Source organism: Nuphar pumila, chromosome 7, assembly GCF_984573655.1.
Source record: "Nuphar pumila chromosome 7, dmNupPumi1.hap1.1, whole genome shotgun sequence".
Taxonomy (NCBI): domain Eukaryota; kingdom Viridiplantae; phylum Streptophyta; class Magnoliopsida; order Nymphaeales; family Nymphaeaceae; genus Nuphar; species Nuphar pumila.
The window spans coordinates 87,535,159-87,559,096 of record NC_143255.1 but is presented as its reverse complement, the minus strand read 5'-3'; the positions used below and the strand labels follow the sequence as shown (position 1 = coordinate 87,559,096).

General features: G+C 37.3%; 1 pseudogene; it reads left to right on the top strand.

Annotated features, from left to right (window-relative positions):
* LOC149832426 (dihydroorotate dehydrogenase (quinone), mitochondrial-like) overlaps positions 1-23,938 on the top strand; it is a 120,103-nt pseudogene that overhangs the window by 12,060 nt on the left and 84,105 nt on the right.

Sequence of the window (23,938 nt, the reverse complement as noted above, 5' to 3'; positions counted from 1 at the left end):
GCACCCAGGGTCGGGTTGACCACACCCGGTGCTGCATCCTCACCCGCACCCGCGTCGATGCTGGTGCGGCACCCTGCTAGCCGAATCCCTGTGACATAGCATTTTAAGCCTCGTACTTCTTGTATATATGGGATCTCCCTCATAGTATTTGCATGCTTCCCTTAGGCATTTTTCATATGTATAAAATATTGTTTTTTATATTTTGAGTTCTCTCTTGTGTATTTCGTGAGCTATTGTGAAGTGTGCCCGTGTGGCCTTGTATTTGCCTATTAGAGGCTTGTGTGTCATCTTTGTGGCTTTGTGCTTTTGCCCTACTTTGTGTGCTCTTATGAATATTGTGATTGTTCTTGTATTTGAGCTTTCATTACATTTCTCGTGTTCTGTTCAACCTAGTTAGACAAATTCTCGCTAGCTCCTCTTTTCTTGTTTATTTTGCCCTTTGCACATGTTTCTTCACTTTAAAAGCAGTTATATTGAGAAGCTTTGTATTGCCTTTTCTCAGAGCATCTAACAGAAAGTCTGGTTTCTCTGAGTCTTAGTGTTCTATTACATCCAAAGTATGTAAGTGTACACTTTTTGAATAATTATTTGATACATGAAAGCATGTCAAGTGGACTTTTTTTTTTAATAAACATCATCTGAAGTCTTTATAAGATGCAGGTTTTATGAGTCAAATTTCAAGTAAATATTCTTTGCTTTTTTAATTTTTACATACTATTCCATTCTTTTGTGTAGTATAAATGCTTTCTGGTGTTATTCCAAAAAATGTTGCTAAGGGATTATGCTTCACCCTTGTTTCTGATCAACAATGTTTTCACTGCTCTTTCTGTTCAGTGCTATCATCAATCTCTATGGTTTTAACAGTGATGGTATTGAGGTTGTCGCAAAAAGATTGGGTGCACAACATGGTAAGAGGAAGCTTGAACGGATATCAAATGCTTCTAACTCAATTGATGATGTAAAACATGGAGGAAAGTCTGGGCCTGACATTCTTGGTGTAAATATTGGCAAGAATAAGACAAGTGAAGATGTTGCAGAAGATTATGTAAAAGGAGTTCATTCCTTGTCTCAGTTTGCTGATTATCTGGTATTCTAGCTACTCTTTGAGCAATAACATATAAGCTACCAATGTTCATGGTCTCCAAATTTCGTTTTAACAATTTCTACAGCTTACAGATTACACTTTGGAACCGAAACTGAATCTGAAAGTGAAACCTCCAAGCAGTGTTATAAAAAACACGCCTCGCCTTGAGGTGCGACCCTCTGTGCCTCAAGGCGCAAAAAAAATATTATTTTTTTTACAACAAGATTTCAGAGACATAATCAACAAAGTTTTTGTAGGTTAATCTCATATATTTTCCAGTTATTTCAGTTATGTAATAAGTTTATTAGTATTTTACTATATTTTAACTTTTGTTGGTTAATCGCGTATATTTTTCAGTTATTTCAGTCATGTAATTAGTTTCTTAATATATTTTAACTTTTTTTGGTTAATCTCATATATTTTTCAGTTATGTAATCAGTTTTTTAGTTAATTTTATATGTTAATCTCATATTTTTTAGAATAATCTCATATATTTTAACTTTTGTAGGTTAATCTCATATATTTTTCAGTTATTTCAGTTATGTAATCAGTTTCTTAGTATATTTTAACTTTTGTTGGTTAATCTCATATATTTTCCAGTTATGTAATCAGTTTTTAGTTACTTTTATATGTTAATCTCACATTTTTTAGAATAATCTCATATATTTTAACTTTTGTAGGTTAATCTTATATATTTTCCAGTTATTTCAGTTATGTAATCAGTTTCTTAGTATATTTTAACTTCTTTTTGGTTAATCTCATATATTTTCCAGTTATGTAATCAGTTTTTAGTTACTTTTATATGTTAATCTCACATTTTTTAGAATAATCTTATATATTTTAACTTTTGTTGGTTAATCTCATATATTTTTCAGTTATGTAATCGGTTTTTTAGTATATTTTATCTTTTGTTGTTTAATCTCATATAATTTCCAGTTATGTAATCATTTTTTAGTTACTTTTATATGTTAATCTCATATTTTTTAGAATAATCTCATATATTTTCCAGTTATTTCAGTTGTGTAATCAGTTTCTTAGTAAATTTTAACTTTTTTTGGTTAATCTCATATATTTTCCAGTTATATAATCAGTTTTTAGTTACTTTTATATGTTAATCTCATATTTTTTAGTACTTATTTGAGATTTTCTATTTCTTATTGGTCGTTATTTCATCAATAAAGCATTTCTTTATTTATTTGTATTTTTAGATATTTTTTTTATAATTTTTTTAAAGTTTTCAAAAATTTTTAGGCTTACGCTTTACGCCTCGAGGCTTACGCTTTACGCCTCGAGGCTTACGCTTTACGCCTCGAGGCTTACGCCTTGCCTCGATTTTTGGTGGAGCGCCTCGCTACGCCTCAACGCTTTTCACAACACTGCCTCCAAGTATTTCTTCCATTGCATATTATTCTGCTATCTTGAAAATTAACACCTCCTGATCGGTTGATATGATAAATGATGAAATTTTTTCAAGTTGAAAAACAAAAAAGTTGAACAAGTTGAAAAGGCATGACAGAGAGGATGTTTCTGAGCTGATGAGTTTTAAAATACATAATTGTCATGGTTAGTTTGCATACAATATTAAAAGAAAGTAATTTCACCTATGTCACTTGGGTGCGGGTGTGGGGATTCGACACTTCCAAAAAACCCTGGTGCGGGGGTGCGATAGGGGAAAAAATGTAATATATATATATATATATATATATATATATATATATATATATATATATATATATATATATAAGAGAGAGAGAGAAGGGGGTCGGGGTCCAATTTTTTTTGCTGGTGTGTTTGTTTGAAGACTTGTTACCCACGTTCTGCTTGTTGTGTACTTTGGCTCAACGGGACAAAATTGATGAACTGAAAGGATTGGCAATCTGATCGACCCAGCCTGCTGCGTTCTGCTGACTGTCATGATTCAATCATGTCTGAAACTCCCTAGTCTTCATGAAAAAAAATATAAGCGAAAGGTTTGACGTGGTTTGTTGGAGAGAGAGTCTTCACGAGGCCTACAACGCCACTACCACGCCACTGCCTAGGGTTCTTCAAATTTCATTTTATATATAGTTGCACACAGATGACAGCTAAAAGAAATTTATTGGATTTGACATGTGGAAAAGAGAGGTCTACCCAAGGCTACGGCTAGAGCACCCATCTCGTCAGGAGAAAAGTGAATACTAATAGCCACCAAGGCTATACCACCACCATTATCATTTATTATGGAGAGAGAAAATCCTTAACGAAAAAGGATCTGGGCGGTTGAAGCATAAAGACTTCAAAAGGCTCTTGAATTTTGGTTTTAATTTTTGAGGGAGATGGATCATCATTTCCAAGTTAACAGTATGTTTTCCAACGCTGTGAATTAATTGTTTGGAGGTAGGAATAGCATGGGATGCCAACAAAGCTCGTCAAATGTTGTGGACACAAGTGCCCCTTTATAAAACAGCAGTTGTCATCAGAATTTTTTTTTTAAAATTCCGCAGCCCATTTCGTAGGGCAAAATTTAAAAAAAAAATCCAAACAAAAATAGACCAAAATGACCCTGGGTGCGGTCAACGCACTCAGGATCGGGTTGACCGCACCCACGTCGACGCGGGTGCGGCACCCTGCTAGCCGAATCCCTGTGACATAGAATTTCACTCTAATATGATTCATCTTTGCTTTTATATCATCAGAATTTGCAAAAAAAATGATCTTTCTGGTTCTGTTAGAATAGTTTTTTTGTTTAGTTTTAAATGCCATTTTAGATCCGACATAAAGTGTTGTTAACAATCTAGTAGGGTGATTCTGTCTGCATGTTGCGTGGTTTCTACTTGCAGGTTATAAATGTTTCATCTCCAAATACTCCAGGGTTACATTAACTTCAGGGAAGAAAACAACTTCAAGACCTCATTAGAAAGGTTATCAGTTTTAATCTGACGGGTACAAGCATTTTATGTGATTCTTGACAATTGTTTGTGATGGACAAAAACTTGCAAAACTTAATTTGGATTTTACTTTTACTAGGTTCAAGCTGCTCGTGATGAAATGCAATGGGGTGAACAAGGTCCTCCTCCATTGCTTGTGAAAATTGCCCCTGACCTTTCAAGACAAGAGCTTGAAGATATTGCATCAGTATGTTATATTCCATGCACTTAAAATGTTCCACCAAATATCAATTTTTAAAAAATATTTCACCAAATATCTAATTTAAAATTTCACCCTTCTGTTATGCTCAACATTAATGATCTGAACATCTATGTTACTTCCAGGTTTGTCTTGCTCTGCAGTTGGATGGACTGGTATGAACATTTCCATTGGACCTTCTTATTGTTCTACTCTCTTAAAACTGTAGTCACAACTCACAAGTATCATTGGTATTTTTAATTTATCATGAAAAAATCTGATAAACCTGTTAAGTTAATGTATCCTTTTGTATATATATATATACATTCATACATATATATGTATATTTGTGCATATACATATTTATGTATATATCTTCATATTCATAATATATGTATAGATTTAAATATATTATATATATAAATATTTGCCATTGGGAGGTGTCTCCCTTGATTATTTGAGAGAACTTCTTTCCTCTCTTTCTTTACTTCTTTCTCTTAGGGATGTGTGTGTATGTGTAAGGGTTGAGAGAGTGATGTATAGTATTAGGCTTGTGTGTTAAGTGTATTTGTAGTGAAGTTTAAATGTAATTTTTGTTTTTGTATTTTTTAGTGTCCATTATGAATAAAGTTATTTATTCACCAATATAATTTTCCTTTTTATTTTTAATATCCATTATGAATAGAATTATTCATATTGAGACTGTACGTTGTTTACGTTGTTTGTTCATTGCTATCATTATTGGGTCTGTCAGACCCGATCCAAATTGTAACATGTATAATATGGAAATATAGGGCACGACAAAGTGTGCATGGATTGTTTTTCAGTAGTTGCCGCCCCTTGCTCAACGCTCCTTCTCCCTCTTCTTCATTGACAAAACCCTGGTACATATATTCTCATATGGTATTAGAGCAGGATTGAATCTAACCTCTGCTGTTCCAGGTTAGAGTCTCATATGCTCAAGGGTGTGAAACAAATTCCAGAAATATCTCGAGAGATTCGTCTTCTATTCCAGGTTAATAAAAACAAAATTTCTGTCTTCTATTTTCCTTATCCTATTTTCTCCTTCTTCTCCATATTGTTCTTCCAACGTCATCCTTAACATAATCATCGATCTTTAATTTCAAAATCAAACTTCTGATTATTTATTTATTTTGATTCAATCTTTGGATTTCATATTTGATTTTAGTTTCTATTTCGATTCAATCTTTAGATTTCAGATCTGATTTTCATTCCAGATCTGTTTCTCTTCTTATTGCTGACGTCAATTTTTTTTTACCCATCTTCATCATTGATTTCAGATCTGATTAGTGCATAAGATCTATTCCTATCTTGCACCAATCCCTGTCTTGCATTAGCATCAGATCTGACTATTCACCTCAGAATACTCATCTTACAGACTTTATTGGGTTTCACATCTGCATACCCAATTTTCGTCAGATTTGACTTTATATATTTGGAGTCTGCGAAAAGTCTGATTAGACTCTGACCAGTACAGATTGTGCAACCCAGTAAAGGTATTAGAGAATTAGTGAGTCAGGCTTAAAAAAAAAAGTGGTGAACTCAGATTGTTGGGGTGACTGTTTCTCTGACTTATTGGACAGTCTTGTTCTTTTCTTCAATATCATTTATTCTTATTTTTTTCATGGATTCTCCTTCTCTCCCATCGAGCTTCCTTGGACAACTTATTTTTGAAAAACTTACCAACTCGAATTATTTGACTTGGAAGATGCAAATATTGCCTTTTATTAGGAGTTTGGATCTCTCTGGATATCTTGATGGATCTGTCCATGCACCATCAAAGTTTGTCTTGCAAGAGGAGAGAGATGATAAAGGAGAGGTTTCCAATAAATTGGTTCGTAATCCAGAATTCACAACATGGAGGAGAAAAGATCAACGGTTGTGACATACATTACCTCTACTCTTTCCCAAGAGGTATTAGTGGCCATTCCAGATGAATGTTCAGCTATGGAGCTGTGACAGATATTGACGCAGACTTACTCATAGATTTTAGAGGCCAGTATTTTGCATTTAAAGAGAGAGTTTCAACTTTTGAAGAAAGAAAATTTATCAGTTACAGAGTACATGAACAAATATAAGACTATCACAGATCAACTGGCAATGGTAGGTTATGAGATCCCTGATAAGGACAAAGTTCAACAAGCACTGAATGGTCTTGGGTCGGACTATCACATGCTAGTCACTTCCCTCCTATGCCTCCCTTCATTGCCCAATTTTGAAGATCTTCGTGCAAAGCTACTACAATATGAAGTTGCCATTACAGGTGAAGAGATAACTATGAATTCCAGCAGTTAGGATGTGTTAGTCACAAGAATGGTGCCAGGAAGGGGACGTGGTGGTTTTACAGGAGGACGAGGACAGGTAAGAAATGGTCAAGGAGGTCGTGGATTACTACCCCACCCAACATGCCGACTAACACTTTCTCAAGGAACCAAAACTTCTGAAATGTACCAACATGTTTCCAATGCAACAAAAATGGGCACATTAAAGCAAATTGTTGGTATAATCCATAGAACGAAGGCAACATTAATGGTGTTGGGCTTTTACTAGAGGAAAGGCAAGAGAAGAATCCAAGGATGATGAGAAGGATAGTGTGAAGTGTTAAATTGTAATATCAAATCAATGTAATTATATATAATATTTTATATATAGGAAGATACATGCACATATAGGCCGAGAGGCAGTGATAAATGGGCAAGGGTTGCTAGGTTGTCGCTCGGAAGCGATGCGTCACACCGACGCCTGGGTGTGGTGTCAAATAGGCAAGGGTTCCCTCATGGGGGTAAAGAAGTTAGTCCAAGACCATAAAATTAGGTTAGCCACTTGGAACATAGGGTCTTTAACTGGTAAGTTGGTAGAGTTAGTAGATGTTATGTGTAGGAGAAAGATTGATATTTTATGTCTACAAGAGACCAAATGGGTAGGTGAGAAGAAAAAAGTGATAGAACCTCGGGGATATCAGATTTGGTATATAGGAATAAATAGAAATATGAATGGAGCAGGGATTGTTATGATTCGTGAGTTTATAGATAATGTAGTTGAGGTCTGTAGGAAGGGTGATAGGATTTTACTTATTAAATTAGTATTAGGTACAAATATTATTAGTGTTTATGCACCTCAAGTAGGTTTAGATGATTCCATTAAGTGTCAATTTTGAAAAGATTTAGATGGAGTAGTACAAGGGATATCTTATGGTGAAAAGTTTTTCATCAACGGTGACCTTAATGGACATGTAGGCATTAGTAGGGATGAATTTAAGAGTATCCATGGAGGCTATGGTATAGGAGAAAGAAACGAAAGTGGAGAAAGGATTTTAGATTTTGGTTTGTCCTATGATATGATCTTAGCAAACACTTGGTTCAGGAAGAGGGAGTCTCATCTAGTAACATTTAAAAGTGGGGTTAATACAAGTCAGATAGATTTTTTCCTTCTTAGAAAGAGAGATAGGGGTTGTTGCATTGATTGTAAGGTTATACGGGGAGAAAGTGTAGCTACACAACATAGAGTCTTAATTTTAGATCTTAGAATTAGACAATGCCGCAAAATGGATAGACATAAGATAGATCCTAGAATTAAGTGGTGGGCACTGAAAGGAGCTAAACAAAGAATGTTTGTAGAGCAGGTAGTTAAGGAAGCTGATTGGTGTCTCGAGGAGGATTCTAAATCAATGTGGAATAAGATAGCGGGTGGCATGAGAAAGGTGGCTAAGGAGGTATTGGGTGAGTCTAAAGGCGGTGCACCGCTAGGTAAGGATACATTATGGTAGAACGAAGATGTCAAATTAGCTATTAAGGTTAAAAGAGAGTTATAGAAATCTAAGTAAGAGTCGTGATAATGAGAATTTGGAGAAGTATATGATAGCTAAGAAGGAAGCTAAAAACGTAGTTCGAAATGTGAGGGATAAGGTATATAAGGAGGTTTATGACAAGTTGGATACCAAAGAGGGTGAAAAGGATATTTATAGGCTTGCAAAGATGAGAGATAGAAAATCGAGGGATCTAGGTATGATTAGATATATCAAAGATGAAACACAAAGGGTTTTAGTCAAAGATGAGGAGATTAAAGAGAGATGGAAAGATTATTTTGATAAGCTATTTAATGAAAGTCATGCTCAGGATCTTGGAGACTTGTCCATTCCTTTTCATGAGATGAATCGTGACTTCATACGCAAGATTAAAAAGAAAGAAATTGCAGAGGCTTTGAAGGAAATGAAATCAAGAAGGGCAGTTGGCCCAGATGGTATACCTATCGAGGCTTGAAAATGCTTGGGAAAGAAAGATTTAGAATGGTTGACAAATCTTTTTAACAAGATTTGGCGAACAAATAAGATGCCTAATGAGTGGAGGAAGAGTACTTTGGTGCCTCTATATAAGAATAAGGGTGATATACAAGATTGCACAAACTATTGTGGTATAAAACTCACGAGTTATACTATGAAACTTTAGGAGAGGGTGATTGAGTCTAGGTTGAGGAAGGTTGTCATGATATCGGAGAATCAATTTGGTTTTATGCCTGGAAGATCAACTATGAAAGCTATACATCTTCTTAGACAACTTATTGAGAGAAATAGAGAGAGGAACAAAGATTTGCCTATGGTTTTTATTGATTTGGAGAAGGCATACGATAGAGTACCTAGGGACGTTCTCTGGTGGACAATGATGAAGAATTGTGTTTCTCTCAAGTATATGAGTATAATTAAGGATATGTATGAAGGAGTAGTAACAAATGTCCACACTTGTGGAGGGGTGACAATCAATTTTTCTATAACGGTTGGGTTACATCAAGGATCTGCTTTAAGCCCTTTCCTATTTGCTATAGTGATGGATGAGCTTACGAGATCAATTCAAGAAAATGTGTCGTGGTGTATGTTGTTTGCTGATGATATTGTTTTGATTGATGAGTCTAGAGCTGGGGTTAATGCTAAGTTAGAATTATGAAGACACACATTGGAAGCAAGATGTTTTAAGTTGAGTAAGAGTAAGACAAAATATATGGAATGTCGGTTTAGTAAGCAACGAAGTAGTGATGGGAGTGTAGTGAAGCTTGGTGAGCAAGAAATACTGGTGGATGATTGTTTCAAATATTTGGTATCTATCATTCAAAAGTATGGAGAAATTGATGGAGATGTAAATCATAGGATAAAGGTTGGGTGGATGAAATGGAAAAGTGCAACTAGAGTGTTGTGCGATCGTAGAATGCCATTGCGGTTGAAGGGAAAGTTTTATAGGATGACTATTAGGCCCGCTTTACTATATGGTACGGAATGTTGGGCTGTCAAGAGACATCATATTCAAAAAAATGAGTGTAGCTGAGATGCGTATGCTTAGATGGATGTGTAGAAATACAATAAAAGATAAGATTCAGAACGAGGAGATACGTAAGAAGGTAGGCGTTGCACCCATTGAAAATAAGATAAGAGAGAATCGTTTACGGTGGTTTGGACATATTTGAAGAAGGTCTAATGATGCTCCAGTTAGAAGGATGGTGTAACTGTGAAATTGTCTACGAAGAGACAATCCATAAACAAGCATAAAAACTTTATAAAAGAAGTGCACAAGAGCACTCTCACAACACTTGAACAAAATACACAAAAAGTGTATAAATAATAAACATGCAATAATGCATGTATTTCAATATATAAAAGCAAATGCTTGAGACTCTCAAGCTTAGAAAATACAAGGGGGGAACACCCCTATTTATACAAATGTTAGAAGGTGCAAGGGGGCTCCCAAAGGAGTCGTTGGGAGCCCCCAACGGTCACATTTGTGACCGTTGGGGGCCCCCAACGACTCTATTGGGGGACCCCCAATGCACATAAAATCAAAAAATAAAAAAGAAAAAAAGGAAATTACAAAAGTAAAAATAAAAAGAAAATTACAGCATATTCTAAAAGTGAATATGCGCAAAACAGGAAATGACAGAAATGCCCTTTCGGGTAAAAATATATAAATATATATATTTATATATATAGAGATATATGTACATATAATATATTATATGTAAATATATCTCTATGTATATAAATATATATATTTATATTTACAATGATTTTAGGAGCTACATTTTAACACCCCCCCTCAAACTTACGGTGTGATAACCGCAAGTTTGTCAAGAAGGAAATGAAATCTGGGCGAACATAGAGCTTTTGTGAAGAAGTCGGCAAGTTGATACTCAGATGTCACATATGGCAGATCAATGACCTTCTTCAAGTATTCCTCTCGGACATAATGACAATCCATCTCTATATACTTTGTTCGCTCGTGAAATGTGTGATTCTTGGCAATGTAGATGGCACTTTTATTGTCACAACATAGCTTTGTTGGTTCTTTGACAACTACTCCCATATCTTCCAAAAGACGTCGAATCCATACTATTTCCATGGTGGTAGATGCCATGGCTCTGTATTCGGCTTCAGTGGATGATAAGGAGACCTTCTGTTGCTTTTTACATCGCCACGAAATCAAGGATTCTCCTAAAAAAATACAAAAACCAGTGGTGGAGTGACGGTTACTAGGGTCACCTCCCCAATCTGAGTCAGTATAAGCAAGCAATTTTAATTCAGAAGAAGAGGATAGGAATACTCCCTTATTCACTGTTCCCTTCAAGTATCTGATGATGCGAAGTACAGCACCCATATGGACGGTTGTAAGAGCATGTTGAAACTGACTGGCGATGTGTATAGCATGTGACAAATCGGGTCGAGTAATGCTCAGATACATTAAAGAACCTACCAACTGTCTGTAAGGAGTAGGATCAGTTAGAGGAACACCGTCGTCAATCTTCATTTTGGCTCCCACAACTTCAGGAGTTTCACATACTTTGTCATCAGAAATCCCTGATCTGTCAATAATCTCACAAGCAAGTTTAGACTGAGATAGAAAATAACCACGTTGCGAATAGGCAACCTCAATTCCAAGAAAATATGTCAGAAAACCTAAGTCTGACATCTCAAATTTTGAAGTCAAGACGGACTTAATACCCTTGACTCCTTGTATATCATCACCTGTGATTAACATGTCATCAACATATAATAACAATATTACAATCCCTGCTTTAGATTTTCTAGTAAATAGAGCAGTATCAGTATAACATGAGGAGAAACCATTTTCCAGCATTACACTGGTAAATCTGTCATACCAGGCTTTGGGAGCCTGTTTCAAACCATAAAGGGCCTTTCGAAGACGAAGGACTTTATTTTTAGGGATCTCCATGCCAGGTGGAGCATCCATATACACTTCTTCATTAAGATCACCATTTAAAAAGGCATTTTTCACATCCATTTGAAAGATATTCCAATTTTTGATAGATGCAATAGTGATAAGACACCTAACTGTAACCATTCGGGCTACAGGAGCAAAAGTTTCTTCATAATCAATCCCATACTCTTGTCCATACCCTTTTGCAACTAAGCGAGCCTTATACCTTTCAAGTGATCCGTCACTCTTAGTTTTAACTTTAAATACCCATCGACAACCTATAGTTTTCTTTCCTATAGGTAGAGATTGAAAATCCCACGTTTCAGCCCTTTTAAGAGCACTAAGTTCATTTTGCATAGCTTTTTGCCATTCTATACATTTCTTTGCTTCTTCAAAGTTTCTTGGTTCAAAATAAGAATGAATGGCACTAAGACAAGCCCTATACCGGGGCGAAAAGGAATCAAAGGAGACAAAACGAGTGGGAGGTCTCCTATTCCTCTCAGACCTTCGGTGATCGAGAACAGGAGTGAGTTCACTATATTGGTCAATAGCACTTCTAAAGGTGTCTTGGTTTCTACGAGAGTATGTTATAGGATCATTAGAAATCCTGTCTTCTTGTTGGTTATGCTCTTCGATATTACTTTCAATGTTCTCATCATGGTTTGATGACATATCATCATCACTGGATGTATCATCATTACTAGATAATAAGTCAAAAAGGAAGGAATAATCAAAATTTTCTTGTTGAGAAACATTTTTTTCAAATCCACTTTCATTTTCCAAAAAAGTTACATTTCTAGAAACATATAATTTATCTTCTCGAAGATCATAGCATCGAAATCCCTTTTGAGTTTCGGAATATCCAAGAAAAGCGCAGGGGATAGCCTTGGGAGAGAGTTTGTCATTATTATCCGTAAGAATGAAACACTTACACCCGAAGACTCGTAACCTATTATAATCTGGTTCGAGTTTATACAAGATCTCAAAAGGGGATATTTTTCCTAATATTCTAGAAGGCAAACGATTTATTAGATAAACAGAAGCAAGAGCAGCTTCAGCCCAAAAATTTTTTGGTATGTTTTGAGAGATAAGAAGGGTTCTAGTGGTCTCAATAATATGTCTATGTTTTCTTTCGGCCAACCCATTCTGTTGGGGGGTTTTAGGACAAGATCTTTGGTGAATGATTCCTTGATCTTCAAGATATATTTTAAATTGGTTGGAGAGATATTCTCCTCCAGAATCACTTCTAAAAATCTTTATGTTACTATTAAATTGATTCTTGATCATCGAATGGAAAGTTCTAAAGCATGAAAAGACTTCATGTTTGAATTTAAGAAAAAAGATCCATGAATATCTAGAGAAATCATCCACAAAAATAACATAATAAGAAAAACCTCCTTTTGAGACAACAGGTGCTGGTCCGCAAACATCGGAATGCATAATTTCAAAAGGTTTTGATGAGAACATAGTTCTTTGCTCAAAAGGTAAACTTTTCATTTTTCCGAGAATACAGTCATTACAAGAAAAAGAACTTTTACATAGGTCTTTTGCAAAATGTAAGTAAGACAACTTGGTGATATTAGGATGACCAAGTCTTTTGTGCCACATGTTTATATCTTTGTTTCGGGCAACATTACAAAAAGATTTTGGAACTCGAAGAGATTCCATGTAGTATAAATCGCCTTTTCTAAAGCCTTCCCCAATCAATTTCCCGGACAGGCGATCCTGTATTGAACATTTATCACATGAAAATTTAATATCACAACCATGATCCGAGAGTTGAGAAACAGAAAAAAGATTTAAATTAAGTTTAGGTATAAATCTAATTTTTGGAATAAAAAAATCTTGAGTTTCAAAATTACCTATTCCTTTAATTTCAAGAGAAGTTCCATCCGCAGTGGAAACAAAGGATGGAGAAGCATTTTTTGAATAATCGGAAAGTGAAAACATGTTTGGGGACATATGAAAGGATGCACCTGAGTCCAAAAGCCAAGGGACTTTACCTGGAATGGAAGAAGTAGACACGGCGGCACCGGATGTAGCTCCCTTGAGAAGAGGTTGAAGGGCTTCCATTATTTGGTTCAACGAGAGTGACCCACTTGATGATGCCTCTTCCTTTTGTGGTGCGCCGGTGGTGGCCATAGCAAGAAGCTTCTTCCATTTGGGACATACTGGCTTGATATGCCCCGGTTCTTTACAAAAGTGACATATAGTCTTGCTATAGTCCCGCTTCCCTCTTTGTCCACCATCTCCTCCTTGATTTTGGAATTTAAAGTGAGGAGGACGATAGGTCTTTACATTATTTCCGGGTCTTGATACGGCATTAACCTCATTATTTTCTTCATAATTACAAGGAACCATAAGAACACTTGGTCCTTGTTTACATAAATTCATACGAGTCTCCTCACCACTTAATTTGGTGAGAACATCTTCAAGAGAGGGAGGAGAAAATGAGGATAGAAGTGATGACCTTATTTGCTCAAATTCCGGTCTCAACCCATTCAAAAAATTGAAGAAACGATCTTCTTCAAGTTGCTTGTGGCGGAGTTCAATTGCCTCTCCACTCCATTTCGGTTCAAGCATAGAGAGCTCATCCCAAATAGAGGAAAGATCGGCAAAATATTCCCTAATAGACATTTCACCTTGAGTAAGGGAGAGGGCCTTCTTTTGAAGGTAATACTTATGAGATAGGTCTCTTGATGTATACATCTTCTCGAGATAATGCCAAGCTTCCGATGCCTTTTTGAATTTGATAATGTTGGCATTAATCTTTGTTTCGACGGATGCGAAGAACCAAGAAAGAATCTTGAAGTTCTTCATTTCCCATTCGTCGTGTTTCTTTGAGTATTCTTCAAGAGCTTTGATCCTTTCCTCTCCCTCAAGAATCTTGATTTCACTTCCATTCATTATGGTTATCTTGGGTTCCGGCTCCGGAATCGTTCCTTGCACATAACCCCACAATCCTTTTCCTTTTATGTGGGCCTCCATATTCTCGGCCCAAATATGATAGTTGGACCCATTCAATTTGAAGCCAAGGGCAAAGTGAGACTCTTTCTCACCCATTAAGACGTGGAGAGAAGAAGAAAAAAGACGTACCAATACGATGTTTCAACTTCTTCTTAGCACAAGATCCTTCTAAAATATTTGAGAAGCAAGATCCACCACTTCAATCTCAAAAAATCCGAAGGCACGGTTTTCGAGGCACTCGAACAAAGGCGGATCTCACGATCTTCAATCACCAACCGAGCTCTGATACCATGTGAAATTGTCTACGAAGAGACAATCCATAAACAAGCATAAAAACTTTATAAAAGAAGTGCACAAGAGCACTCTCACAACACTTGAACAAAATACACAAAAAGTGTATAAATAATAAACATGCAATAATGCATGTATTTCAATATATAAAAGCAAATGCTTGAGACTCTCAAGCTTAGAAAATACAAGGGGGGAACACCCCTATTTATACAAATGTTAGAAGGTGCAAGGGGGCTCCCAAAGGAGTCGTTGGGAGCCCCCAACGGTCACATTTGTGACCGTTGGGGGCCCCCAACGACTCTATTGGGGGACCCCCAATGCACATAAAATCAAAAAATAAAAAAGAAAAAAAGGAAATTACAAAAGTAAAAATAAAAAGAAAATTACAGCATATTCTAAAAGTGAATATGCGCAAAACAGGAAATGACAGAAATGCCCTTTCGGGTAAAAATATATAAATATATATATTTATATATATAGAGATATATGTACATATAATATATTATATGTAAATATATCTCTATGTATATAAATATATATATTTATATTTACAATGATTTTAGGAGCTACATTTTAACAGTAACGCCCCGGATTTCCAAAACAAAGCTAAGTTAAAATTTTCATGAATTTCTTTTTTTTTTTCTTTGCAGCGGAACTTACAAAAGCTTTTAGCAGCGGAATCAGACGATAATGAGTCGTCAGTTTTAGAAAACTCCGAGCACGTTGCAGGTATGTGGCCAAGCAACTCATTGACCACCAAAGTGTTTCATTTTATCGAAAACATATGTTTATTACAACACTACTGCTTAGAAAAGCAGTGAAGGTTCAATAAAAAGGAAGCAGTACAACTCTGTCTAGAGAAACCCTGGAACTCGATGCCGCCTTGCTCCGCATATCGCCACGCAGGTTCAACACCTGAAATCCCCATAAAACGGGGTCAGAACCACTGATGGTCTGGTAAGTAGGCAAACACCTATCTATTCAACTCAAGTAAATGCATAGACCACTCAGGGTCGCAGTTCGTAATACGACGCTCAAGCCTCCATGACTTAGCGTATATCGCAAAAGCCTCATCAGGGCTATGAGTTGAACATCCACGCAAGTCGTCATGACTTCGCATAAGCCTCTTCAGGGTTGTGAGTTAGAATAACCTCTCAAGTCTCTACGACTTAGCCTTGACTTCCTCAGAGTCACGAATGGATGTCTAGCTCAAGCCTTTATGCTTGGCACATCCGTATCCTACGAATCTAAGGACAGCTCTCCGAGCTTCACTTAGTCGTACGGATATCAATGGTGTTCTTTCCCAATCGGTCCAGTAGTATACCGACCATGACACCTTCACAAAGGTTATGCAGGACTGACTCAACAACGTCATCCACTCATACATTCAAAGTAGCGTTGTACCTAAGCTAATGCTTTGTTTCGATAATTGCACCTCCCCCTGGGCTTAGGGGACTCATATCTGGGCGACAACGCGATGATCTGGGGGTTGATTATTCTATGTATTTTAGATACCCCAGAGGCCTGTTGACCCCATCCCCCTAGTAGGACGGTACAGCATACCGGAAGAGATCCTTACTAGGTATCCGAATGCATTCTGCTACTGCAGTAGTTGGGTTCAATCCTTAGATATTTAAGGATAACCACGACCTCCATACCTCTGAGTGACGAAGGCCATCAATGAACTCTATCAGGTTCGGGTGAAATATATGTCACTCAAGGCTGCGCCATCACCGTCTTCCTCGGTGAGAAATTCTGAAAGGGGCCTGCCGGTCTTACAATTACTTGACGAACATTGCATGCCTATAGGGCAGCCTTTGAGAAGTATGTACCCGACCCCAATCAACCACACGGTTTTCACCGTGGAACAAAGGTTTTATTCATATGCATGCTTAACTCTGCTCTCGGCACTTCGGCCTTGACGAGCACTTCACCTCTTTAGGTGGAAACAACACACTCCGGCTCAGCGGCCCTTACGAGTCTGGCTGTCTGATAATTCTTAATGAGCATGCACATGACTCGATCTCTACGGATCGGCTACTCGGCGTATTTTTACGCAACGAGCTCAGGACCTTGTCAAGGCGCTACCACTACTTTGGCGCAACGGCTCTTACAAGTATGATGCCCTTGCAGGTGTCAGGGAGACGAGTCATTCTGACATCGTTCCAACAAAGGACATCATTGTGCCACTTAACTGGTTTTGGCAGCTCTTCTGCCAACCATTCTGTCAACACCTTCTCTGCTCTACCGGCAGTGGTGCGACGAACCTTTCTACATCGTAGAAGGCGTTCTATAACTGGGTAGCACTTCTGCTACGTTCTTTCTGAGCCATTCTTAGCTTCTTCAGGAATTTCAGCAGCACTTTCTCTCTTTTACGGAGAAAGCGTGTGTTTCTTTTATCCATTTCAGCGACATCTCTCCTCTTTGGTGGGAAATCGCTACGCTTAACTCGGGAAATGGATGCGCACCGTTGTGCGTACTTTGCATTCATCAAGGTTGCAGGAACCTTGGGCCATAGCCAGGCCATACGTAATTGATTTAGTCTTTACGTAAAGAGCATTTTGCCAAAAGGCGAAGCCTTTCCAACAGGGGCTTCATTCGTCAAGCAGAATCTTGTACGAGGAGCGGTAAGGGAATCGCATGGGCGATTTTGGAGTTGATCTCCGTTTGAACGCTCACTTACGCGCCATATATGTAATATAAGCAGAAGCCTGTGCTTTATACAGCGGCGGCGTAAAGGAAATGCATATACTATTGTTCAGGGTGTGTAACTGAACCAAATATTCTACATATATAACAAAACAGGAGCCTTGGCATCGTTCGACGCGACGGCGTAAGTAAATACATTGCAGAAAGCAGGAGCCTTGGCATCGTTCGACGCGACGGCATAAGTAAATGCATAATCGGAAGTGCAGTAATCGTAAATTGCAGAAAGCAGGAGTCTTGACATCATACGACGCGACGGCAAAGGTAAATTACATGGCCTGTGCGATATAAGACGCGTCGGCAATATCAACAGATATACACCTAGATCTGTATCCAACGATAGTTACGAGGCGAGCGAGTGAACACCGAAGTGTCCTAGAGGGCTCAACCAAGAACTAGGGTGAGATACTATTTTGAAGAACGCATATACTGCGTATTCGAACATATATATCCGACGATAGTTACGAGGCGAGCGCGTGAACACCGAAGCGTCCTAGAGGGCTCAACCAAGAACTAAAGCAAGATACTACTTCAGAAAGTATATGCTATATACAAACAATCAAATACTTGAGAGAGATGGTTTAATGAAGCGAACTTACTTTAAATCGTGGAAGAAACGACTCCGGGTTGCTTCTTTGGCTTCGAGCCTTCTTTCGAGAGGTCAGACTAAGTCAGATGAAGCTGACTTAGTTGAGAAAGAGGTAGAGCAGGTCAAGCTACTCAACCTAAGTGGTTTGAACCAAACAAGGTTCGATTCAAGTCAACTGGGTTCAGCAGGTTCGAACTCAGCTCAAGTAGGCTAAGTCTGGGTTCAGAAATCCAAACCAAAAGCTGGACCAAAAAGGACTTTGACTTTGACTTCCAACCCAACTAGGTTCAAGTCAAGTCAACTGGGTTTGAGCTAGGTCAGGTGGGTTCAGACCTAGGTCAGGTGGGTTAGGACCAGGTCAGGCAGGCTCAGACCAGGTCAGGTGGGCTAGGCTAGGTAGGGGAGGTTTGGAAAAGGAGGAGAGAGAGAGGGCTAGACGATTTTTCAAAGGAGGGGGGCTCCTCTATTTATAGATTCTGAAACTTGAGCCCCAAGTTTCAGAATTTCCATTTTAGTCCATAGCTTTTTCAGAAATTCCCTTTGATCTTATCCATCTGACTGTTTGATCTTATCCATCTGACTGTTTGATCTTATCCATCTGAGATATTTCCATGAGATATTTTCGTGGGTCCCACCGGATATTTTCTGAAGAATATTTCTGTGGGTCCCACCAACATTTTCGTGGGTCCCACAAAAAGTTGAGTTTTCGGCATTTTTTTCCGAAAAAATCTGAGTAGGTCATTATCTTCGTATTGATGCAACTAAGAAAGTTGGCTCGCAGGAATCTCTTGATTTCGATCAGGGAGGAAGTTATGATCTCCAGAGCGTTTGAGCATATATTCGTGAAGATACGAATATCCTAAGTATATTTGGATCGCAGGAATCAGTTTGATTCGCTTTACGATAAAAACTCTATTTTTCACTGGAAAAATGCCTCAGGAATTTATTCAGAGTTATCTGAAAAATTGCGGGTCTTACAGATGGAGAAATGGGAAAATATATTAGTTAAAAGAGGTCGGGGTAGGCCTAGAAAGACTTGGATGGAGATGATAGGAAAGGATATGAATGCTTTGAACATCACCGAAGATGTGGCATTGGATAAAAATGAGTGGAGGAGAAGGATTCATGTGGAAGACCCAGAATGATTTTCTTTGTTGGTTCATATCGCCGACCCCAATTGTTTTGGGATGAAGGTGTAGTTGTTGTTGTTGTTGTATACATGCACATATATATTTCATATATATGTACATGTACCTACCTACATATAATATATATATATATTTCTTGTAATAGTTGTAGGGGTAGTTTAGTCATTTTGCACATTCTTTTTTTGAATATGTTGTAATTATTTTTCTTTTTTCTTTTTTTTTATTTTATAAAAGGTAGTGTACACCTTGGAGGGGCCACCATCTAGTCGTTGGGCCCCTTCCAACGGTCACAATTGTGACCGTTGGAGGGGCTCCAACGACTAGAAGTGGAGCCTCTCTAAGGCTTCCACCTCCTCTATAAAAGGGGTATTCCCCCTATTGTATGAATAGGGATTTGGGTCAAAGCCCAAGTGATTTATAAAGTTTGCTATTCATTTTTTATGCCTTTGTGCATTTGTGATATTTTGTGAGTTGTGCTTTTGTGCACAAGTGCTCTAAGTGTTCTTATTGTGCATATGTGCACGTGTTTGTTATCAAGAATATTGAGGTCTTGATCATAATATCTTATTGAAGATACTTTCACATGGTATCAGAGCTAGGTTGGAGAAAGAAAGATCGTGTGGATTCTCCCTTTTTCCAGTGCCTCGAAAAGTGCGCTCTCAAATTTTGAAGATTGGAGTGGATCCTCTTGTTCATCCAATATTTTAGAAGACTCTTCTATCAAGAAAGATTTAAAAATTCTTTGTGGTACGTATTCTTTTTCATCATCTCTCCTCTCTAATGGGTGAAAAAGACTTCGATTTCTCTCTTGGCTTCAAACTCAATGAGTCCAACTATCACATTTGGGCCAGAAACATGGAGGCTTGTATTAAAGGAAAAGGGCTTTTGGGTTATGTCCAAGGCTTGATTCCCAAACCGGAGCCGAAAATAACCTTGTTGGAGAAAGGGGAAATAAAAATCCTTGAAGGCGAAGAAAGAGCCAAGGCTCTTAAAGACTACACCAAAAAGCATGAAGAATGAGAGATGAGGAATTTTAAAATCCTTTCATGGATTTTCTCATTTGTAGAAACAAGAATTAACCCCAATATTATCAAGTTTAAGAAGGCTTCTCAAGTGTGAGAGTACCATCAGAAGATGTACACCTCTAGGGACTTGTTCCATAAGTATTACCTCCAAAAGAGGATGCTAACTCTTCATAAAGGAGAGATGACTATAAAGGAGTATTTTGCCGAACTCTCTTCTATATGGGACGAGCTTGCTATGCTCGAACCCAAGTGAAGTGGAGAAGCCATAGAGCTTCGTCATAAACAATTTGAGGAAGATAGAGTTTTTAATTTTTTGAATGAGCTTAGGCTCGAATTCGAACAAATTCGGTCTTCTCTTTTATCCGCCTTCACTTTCCCCTCTCTTGAAGATGTAATTACTAAACTAAGTGGGGGTAGAAACTCGTATGAGTATTAGCAAGAACAACCCAAGTCTTCTAGCTGCGCCTTCCAATAATGAAGAAAATGAAGGTGTTAATGTCGTTTCAAGACCGGGGAATAACTTAAGGACCTACAAGCCTCCTCACTTCAAGAATCAAAACTCAAGTGATCAAGGAGTGAAGAGAGATTATAGCAAGCTTTTATGCCACTTTTGTAAAGAACCGGGGCACATTAAGCCTATTTGCCCAAAGTGAAAAAAGTTACTAACCATGGCTACTACATCCCAACCTCAAAAGGAAGAATGCTCGTCATCTTCAAATGAAGCTCTCTCATTGCAACAAATCGTAAATGCACTTCAACCTCTTCTAAAAGGGGCTATTTCCGGAGCCGCCATGACAACCTCTTCTCCTCCCGATAAGACCTCTTGGCTTTTAGATTCGGGTGCTTCTTTTCACATTACCTCAAGTTATATTTTTTTTTTCGAATATTCAAAAAATCCCTCTCCTTCCTTTGTTTCAATCGCGAATGGAACATCTCTTGAAGTAAAAGGAATAAGAAATTTTAAAAAACAAGGGTTCTTTATTCCAAAAATTAGATTTATACCCAAATTAAACTTAAATTTGCTTCTCGTCTCTCAAATCTCGGATCATGGGTGTGATATAAAGTTTTCATCTAACAAATGTTGGATACAGGATCGCCGATCTGGGAGATTGATTGAGGAAGGCTCTAGGAAGGGCGATCTATACTATGTTGATTCACTTCAAATTCCAAAGAACCCGTTTTATAATGTTGTCCAACAAAAGGATATTAATGTGTGGCACAAGAGACTTGGACACCCAAATATTGTAAAAAAAAATCATTTACCTTTTGTTAAAAGTCTATGTAAAAGTGATTTCACTTGTAACAACTCTATACTTGGGAAAATGAAAAAAGTGCCTTTTTGTCAAAGATTTATGTTTACAACAAGACCTTTTGAAATTGTCCATTCGGATGTATGGAGACCGACACCCGTTTTATCAAAAGGAGGCTTCACATATTATGTCATTTTTGTTGACGACTACACGAGATATTGTTGGATTTATTTTCTTAAACACAAATTTGAAGTTTTCTCGATTTTTAAAACCTATCATATGATGATTAAAAATCAATTTAATAGGAACCTAAAAATTTTTAGAACTGACTCTGATGGAGAATGCCTTTTAAATGAATTAAAAAATTATCTTGAAAGTCATAGTATTCTTCACCAAAGATCTTGTCCGAAAACCTCTCAACAAAATGGATTAGCCGAAAGGATGCATAAACATATAATAGAGACAACTCGAACATTGCTTGTTTCTCAAAACATCCCAAAAGGTTTTTGGGCTGAAGTGACTTTAACATCTGTCTATCTGATAAATCGGCTACCTTCTAAAAACTTGAACAATATCTCGGCCTTTTGAAAAACTGTATATCGAAGAACCCGACTATAGTCGGTTGAGAATTTTTTGTTGTAAATGCTTTGTTCTTACTGATAAGAATGACAAGCTTTCACCAAAAGCCATTGCCTGCGCCTTTCTTGGATATTCCGAAACCCAAAAAGGGTTTCGTTGTTATGATATTAAGAATGATAAGCTATATGTTTCCAAAAATGTGAGTTTTATGGAAAATGTTAATGGTTTTGAAAAGAGTGAACCCTTTGAAGATAACATGGATTACTCCTTTTTATTTGAAATGTTAGCACATGATGATGATAGTGATGACGATTTCATTCATGATGACGTTAATATCATCCTCCTATCTCCCAACATAGTAACGAAGGAGCATTGAGAGATCCTATTGTGAAATTGTCTATGAAGAGACAATACGCATACAAACATAAATACTTTATAAAAGAAGTGTACGAAAACACTCTCACAATACTTGAACAAAATACGCGAAAAGCGTAAAAATAATAAACATGCAACAATGCATGTATTTCATAAAAGAAGCAAATGCTTGAGACTCTCAAGCTTGGAAATCACAAGGGGGAAACACCCCTATTTATACAAGAAGAGGGAGGTGCAAAGGGGGGCTCCCAAAGGAGTCGTTGGGGAGCCCCCAACGACTCTATTGGGGAACCCCTAATGTACCTTTTATAAAAAGAATAAAAAAGAAAAAGAAAAAAGAAATACAAAAAATAAAGATGAAAAATTACAACATATTCCAAAATGGAATATGCGCAAAATAGGAAATTACAAGAATACCCTTTTTGGGTAAAAAAGAAATAAAATAAAAATGTATATAAATATATATATTTATATATATGGAGATACATATACATATAATAATTATATGTATACGTATCTCTATGTATATAAGTATATATATTTATACTTACAACACAGATTTTGGAGATACATTTTAACACCCCCCTCAAACTTACGGTGCGATAACCGTAAATTTGTCAAGAAGGAAATGAAATCTAGGCGAACATAGTGCTTTTGTGAAGAATTCTGCAAGTTGATACTCAGACGTCACGTATGGTAGATCAATGACCTTCTTCAAGTATTCTTCTCTGACATAATGACAATCTATTTCTATATGTTTTGTTCGCTCGTGAAAGGTGTGATTCTTGGCAATATAAATTGCACTTTTATTGTCACAACACAACTTTGTTGGTTCTCTGATAAATATTCCCATATCTTTCAAAAGGCGCCGAATCCATACAATTTCCATGGTGGTGGATGTCATGGCTCTATATTCGGCTTCAGTGGATGACAGAGAGACCTTCTGTTGCTTTTTACATCGCCATGAAATCAAAGACTCACCTAAGAAAACACAAAAACCAGTGGTGGAGTGACGGTTACTAGGGTCACCTCCCCAATCAGAGTCAGTATAAGCAAGTAATTTTAAATCAGAAGAAGATAGAAATACTCTCTTATTTACTGTGCCCTTCAAGTATCTGATGATGCGAAGAACAACACTCATATAAACGGTTATGGGAGCGTGCTGAAACTGACTGGCGATGTGTATAGCATGTGACAAATCAGGTCGAGTAATGCTAAGATACATTAACAAACCTACCAACTGCTTGTAAGGAGTAGGATCGGTTAAAGGAACCCCGTCGTCAATCTTCATTTTTTGCTCCCACAACTTCAGGAGTTTCACATACTTTGTCATCAGAAATACCTGACCTGTCAATAATCTCGCAGGCAAGTTTAGACTGTGATAAAAAATAACCACGTTGCGAATAGGCAACCTCAATTCTAAGAAAATATGTCAGAAAACCTAAGTCTGACATCTCAAATTTTGAAGTCAAGCCGGACTTAATACCCTTGACTCCTTGAACATCATCACCTGTAATTAACATGTCATCAACATAGAGTAATAATATCACAATCCCTGCATTAGATTTTCTAGTAAATAGAGCAGTGTCAGTATAACATGAG